This window comes from Miscanthus floridulus, chromosome 14, assembly GCF_019320115.1.
Source record: "Miscanthus floridulus cultivar M001 chromosome 14, ASM1932011v1, whole genome shotgun sequence".
NCBI lineage: Eukaryota > Viridiplantae > Streptophyta > Magnoliopsida > Poales > Poaceae > Miscanthus > Miscanthus floridulus.
The window spans coordinates 88387367-88393698 of record NC_089593.1 but is presented as its reverse complement, the minus strand read 5'-3'; the positions used below and the strand labels follow the sequence as shown (position 1 = coordinate 88393698).

Here is a 6332-nt window from a genome sequence, read left to right as displayed (position 1 = left end):
TGTAGGATTAGATCCAATAATCACAGCACACAACCCCCACCATGCCATTCGTGTGATCAGTTTCCTAAAACCAAGTGTGGAGCTGGGTGGGTGGGTGGGGGGGGGGGGGGGTCGTATACTCATATCCCTTTCACGCTAGGCAAGGAGACCAGCGCTCGATCGATAGACATGACCATGACGGCGGCTGCCTCCTCCGACACCTTATGCAAGCGTGGCATGATGCCGCCTCCTTCGTCCGTGCCTCCATCTTTTGTGCTAGATGATCTACCATCGTCTGCTTCACAAGAGAGGCGTGGTCCTCCTAATGAAGCCGTCGTCCAAGAACAAGATGATAACATGCACGACAATGATGGCTCTGGGAGAATAATAGGTTTTCTCTACACCAAGTACATACAGCGATATTTATATTTTCTTTTTGATGTTGCTAGAATCGTTGATTAGTAAGTACCTATCTTAGTATTCCTGGTTCTTACAGATTCCATGTGGTGAGTGGTTAGTACATACCCGTTAATCAGTTTTTAACTTCTCAATGAGTATACCCATACCTGTACCAATACCTGCAAATCTGAAGCCAGTACGTTCAGGAAGATGTTAGGCACCACCAAATCTGCACATTTGTTGTCCCCGCCAAATGTACACCTAAAAGTTCAGAAGTAATAGATTGAATAAAAATTACAATCAACACCATTCATCCATGATCTGTAGGATAGTCATTTAATCATTGGGTCATCTTGATTTTAAAAGAAAATTCACAGCCATAAATAGATCCACATATACATGGTTAAATTTGTAGTCAGGTAGTTTCAAAGAAGCTAACGCAGCACTGCAAAGGAAAATTAATTTGCTGCATATGCACAGACAAGGTGGGGGAGGGAGATGATGGGGAGAAGCATACAAGACTTCCTCTATGTTTGCCTTGCTGGTCACCAACGAATTCCGGCTAACCAACATGGTAGCACACTAGCACATTCAAGCAGATTGTAGAAATGCCATCTACAGCTTCAGAAATACATTAGCTATTCTCCGGTTAGCAGTGTGCACCCTCCTGAATGGCCAATGCCAAACTGAAAGGTGCATAATATAGAATTAGAAACATTTTATATGCCATCTACCAAGCGCTCATGTCCTTCTCCAAATTTCTGCTAATTTATTTTTTTGGAACGAACAAATTTTCTGCAAATTTATTAAGTACACATGCCCTTTAATCTATCGTATATTTGCATGGGGGTACATATACAGTAGCACACTAATAGAGAAATTATTAATCAAAGTCTCATCATAACGAGAAAAATATTGCCTGTTGCTTTGCAATCACATTTTGCTAAATTTGTTGAATTCAAGTCAGAGTAATATCTTACACCACACAATGATGTTTTACTCCTAGTATATATACTCAGTGATTATGCTATGCACACACTTTGATGTTTTTCTACTCTCTATATGCACACAGTGAACCAATGACGGGTGACATGTGGACAATTCATTTCCAATGCAAGGGGAGACCTGAGGAAGACGGATTCATCTCCGCTGATATGGATAGACCTCAGATCTCATATTTTAACCTGGTACATTTCAAAGAATAGCTTGGGTATGGAGCCACGGACTTCTTATACTACAAGAAGCATTGCGGCGGGGATGTAGCTAGACTTGAGCCCATCGAATATTTACGCCACGCAAAAGCAATACTACAAGACAATGCTGCGGATAGGGAAATTTGGTTGGTAATGTCAAGGGAGCCGGAACCGGAGGTAAATGTCAGCATAACACCAATTAAGCGACATGGGGGGAAGTGAAAACATGATCAATCAGGTACAGATGAACACCTTGATGCCTACAAGGCGTGGCTAGAAAAACTGCGAGACAAAGATCCAGACATAGGTAAGATCGTTCTTTGCATCACTCATTCAAATTGTTATAACACAATGTTGCTTTGACAAGTGCATCTAGTTAATCATGACTTGTAGACTACATGGATGACTTCAGGGATGAAACAATTGAAACATACAAGGAGTGGCTAAGGCAAATAGGCTGTCGTCGACATATGCCTAATTTAATTGCTTTCATCATGTCATCAAATATATTACCAGCTCTTGTGCATTCAATAAAATAATTGACACATGCTGATTTTTTTTCAGTGACATTATTGGAAGAACATGAGGATGAAGATGATTTAGCTGGAGGGGAGGGAAATCAGGAAAGGAGCACGGTAAACAAAGATAGGCCAGCTCATACAAGAAAGCCAAAACAACAAGGGAGTGGTATGTGCTGGTCCTTCCATTTTGCATTGTAAGTTCAAAACTCTTTTTGCTGATCATGTATATTATATTGTTTCATATGTTAATAAGGTGGATCCAAAACTCGTGGACTTGGATGTCTCAAAGGCTTCAAAGCAACTATCAAGAGAATTAAGAGCCCCTATGGTGAGAACAACTGCACATTTGTCGATGAGATTGTAGTGCTTACTAGGAAAAAGACTCCACCTATAGGAGTGCAATTGTGGAAGCACATGAAAGACGTTGTGAAAATAGCAATAGCAGATGAGATGCTGGTGAGTTAATTGTTTTATTTAGACAAATGTTATGAATTCAGTACCTCCACTTTACTATTCTATTTTTCATTCAAACAGAAAATTTGGGACTTAGATGATATTGAAGATGCCAGTGAAAAGATATTTGCAATTGCTAAAGAGATGTACAAAGGATGGAGAGCTTCATTTAGTTCGACATACATGGTATACTCCACTGATGCTCAACGAATGAAGCATATGCCTGAAGATTTAGACAACGTGGAGTGGTACTACTTGATCCAATATTTTGGAAGTGAGAGATTCCAGGTTCGTCGGTGTACGGTTTCTTTTGTAATTCGACTGCTAAATACAATGTAATTAATAGAGCTCTACTTGTACAACTTTTGCAGAATATTAGCACCAAGAACTCTGGAAACCGACAGAAACAGAAGACTAAGCATCTCATGGGATCGAAACCATTTTCCCAAATTACTTTTGAACAGGTGATGACAACATTAACTAAGCTGATTACTTACTTAAATATATATATGGCCATTACCTAATGCTACATTATATTGTTGCCATCTCACAGAAACCAGACTAATGGTCAACAACCTAGTAATTTGGAACTTTGGATGACGACTCACACCAAGGATGGACAATGGTCAAATGACGACTCTAGGGATGTCTACATGAGTGCTTGTATATGATTGCAGCTTTGAAATTACAGCATGTTGTGAACTTATTTTGGAACTCTTTGAAATTACATGATCCTAATTTATTTCTCATGTTTCACTTAGGAAAATGCCTGCATCCAAGTTACAGGGGCAAAAAGGGGAAGGATAGGCCCTTCCTTACAGGTTGAGGAGGATAACATAGTTTTCCAACTCAACTACTCTAAAACTCTTGGAACAAAATCGTACATATGTCATGGATGTGGATACATGGTGAAATATCCAACACGAAGCGCTCAGCCTGCAGTGAAGTTTTAGCTCGACAAGAAAGAATACATCACCAACAAGAGGTTGAAGAATTAAAAGAAAAGCTTGCAAATGAAGTTTTAGCAAGGGAAAGAGATAAGGAAGAAAGTATGAAACAAATTGAAGAAATCAAGAAAGAATTCCGGTCAACACTACAACAACAAACACAATTAGCATTGCAATAGGTACTAACTTTGGAACACAGTTCTCCTTTTTTTGGCTCCTCTATTTTTTCTAATGTTCCTAGTCTTTTGGGTTACATAGGCTATCACAGGAACCATCAACACCTCACAGGTTCCAAACGACCCAAGTGTCAACAACAACTTCATCACACCACCACGCATAGAGGATGCAACTATAGAGGTAATAAAAATGCAACAAAATTACTTACAAAAGATGCAACATGTTTACATATAAAATGCAACTTGTTTACATCAAAGTGTTCATTTTGGTAGAATAATGGACCAGCAAGCGTGTTGACCACAGAAAAGGTAGTCGATGAAGGTAGTACTGTGACAACAAAGATGAGTGCAACCAGGCCTCTTTTCCAGAAAAAGAATGGTGCCAATGGGTCACTCAATCATGTAATTTCTACCCAACAACTATTGAGGACTCATAATCAAATGAAAAAACTGCAGGTATGAATACTATGATCATTACATTTCATATCCCAAATGGTACATGAGATATTTTAGGGTGTTCCTTAATTTACTTTTTATCTTTGCTACGCCACTATGATCATTAAATTTGCACGTGCTTAGTTATTCCATGCACTGAATCACCAAGGTTCCTATATTAAATTAATAATAAATTCTATATGTGTTCATGAAATGCAGAAAAGCACAGATGCCCAAAATATTTAGAGAAAGCTTTATGCCTCTATGCTAGTGATGGAGAGCTAGAAGAATGAAGTGCTTATGGATGATGGAGCATGAAGCGATCAATAAGCGAACTCATATTTAGTTCTATTTTTTATGCCAAACATAGTTGCAAACTTGTATACAGAGATGAAGTTTTTATTCTATTGTGGTCATGTTTATTTTAGTGGTACTCTGGTCATTGTATCATTACTTTGGTTGAGACATATATTTGAAGTTAAGGAAGGTTTGAGTTCTTTTATGTGATGGTGAAATCAATACTCATGGCATAATTATTTTGTAACAACAATTAAATTTCTAGCTAAATTAAAAATGTGCTGGACAAAATGCCCTCGTTGCAACAAACTACCATGCAAAGAAGTGTATCATCCGGAGTTCGCCATTGTGAAGGTTGTCAGTTTTTCGCCAAGAGAATCCACGTACCAGCACACGAGATTCAAACTATACCAGCCTCTTGGCCCTTCGCATGTTGGGGACTGGATATGATCGGGCCTTTCAAACTGGCCCCTAGAAAATTTACATGCGTCTTTGTGCTGATCGACAAATTCTCCAAGTGGATAGAGTACATGCCCCTGGTCACGGCATCTTTGGAAAAGGCTGTCGTGTTCCTCGACCAGGTCATCTACCGCTTCGGCATTCCCAACAGCATCATCACTGATTTGGGTACTCAGTTCACTGGGAACGCTTTTTGGGACTTCTGCGATGAAAGGAGCATAGTAGTAAAATACGTCTCAGTGGCACACTCTAGAGCTAATGGACAGGTCGAGCGGGCAAATGGTATGATTCTAGATGCACTTAAGAAGATGATGTACAGAGAGAATGACCAAGCTCCTGGAAGATGGCTCAAAGAGTTACCAGCCATGGTCTGGGGTCTCAGAACCTAGCCCAGTCGCAATACTAGCGTATCACCATACTTTATGGTTTATGGCGCTGAGGTAGTGCTCCCAGCAGATATAGCCTTTAGATCAGCACGGGTAGAGAACTTCGACGAAGACAAGGCCAATGAAGTGCGGGAGCTTGAAGTGAATAGTGCAAAAGAGAAGCGGCTCGATTCTTGTGTACGTACAGCCAAATACCTTGCTGTTTTGCGCAGGTACTACAACAAGAACGTCAAGGAGCGGTTCTTCATGGTTGGGGACCTGGTCCTGAAGTGGAAGACGAATCAGGCTGGTGTCCACAAACTTGTAACCCCATGGGAAGGATCCTTCATGATCAAGGAGGTTACACGCCCTACATCTTACAGGTTAGCTCGCCTAGATGGCATAGACGTACCCAATTCCTGGCACATCGACAAGCTTAGGCGTTTCTATGCTTAGCTACTAAGATATGTACCCCTCTTGTACTATTTCAATAAAGCTATTATGATTTCTCCGACCACTCTAATGTGTCACTTCGAAGTCTATTGTTATTCTAACTCTACCAGTTAAAACCAACCACCATTCCTTCTCGGGTTCTCAGAGCAGGCCCTGTCTCCAGTTCCTCCCAACGCGTGCATGGGATCCGCTCTCTATGCTACGGGTGATCGGCAGGTGCTCTCTAGTTTGACTTGTGTGTTTCTACGTGTGCACAAGCTACGCACCTCACACTCCGACCATAAGACAAACCAGGGCCGTACAAACCTTTCTGGATGACGTGTTGACTAAACTGGTACAACTAAACAGAACGCCAACACGTTCTAACTTAGTTACATCAACACAATATCCAAGCTCAAACACGTTTTCTACAAAACAAACAAGCTTATGTTGATATACAGTTACGTTATTACAAGCTTGCCTGAAAAGGTCCAAGTTTACAATAACCCAACTACATCTTCTTCTACAGCTATAGCCTACACTATTGGCTGGTCAGGGCACGTGGCACCTGCTCCTCGCTAGGCCTGACATCGTGCAAGGTTCTCGAGGACTCTGGCATTGATCGAGCTGAAGAAGATGGCCCCGCCGACGCTTGGCTGGTAGAGACCGCAGGCTT

General features: G+C 40.9%; 1 long non-coding RNA gene across 1 annotated transcript; it reads left to right on the top strand.

Moving 5' to 3' along the window:
• Nucleotides 1-3729: 3729 nt before the first annotated feature.
• Nucleotides 3730-4337, top strand: LOC136505373 (uncharacterized). Its single transcript, XR_010771184.1, has 3 exons — nt 3730-3849; nt 3942-4124; nt 4323-4337. It is a non-coding gene; the product is annotated as an uncharacterized lncRNA (long non-coding RNA).
• The last annotated feature ends 1995 nt before the right edge of the window (nt 4338-6332 follow it).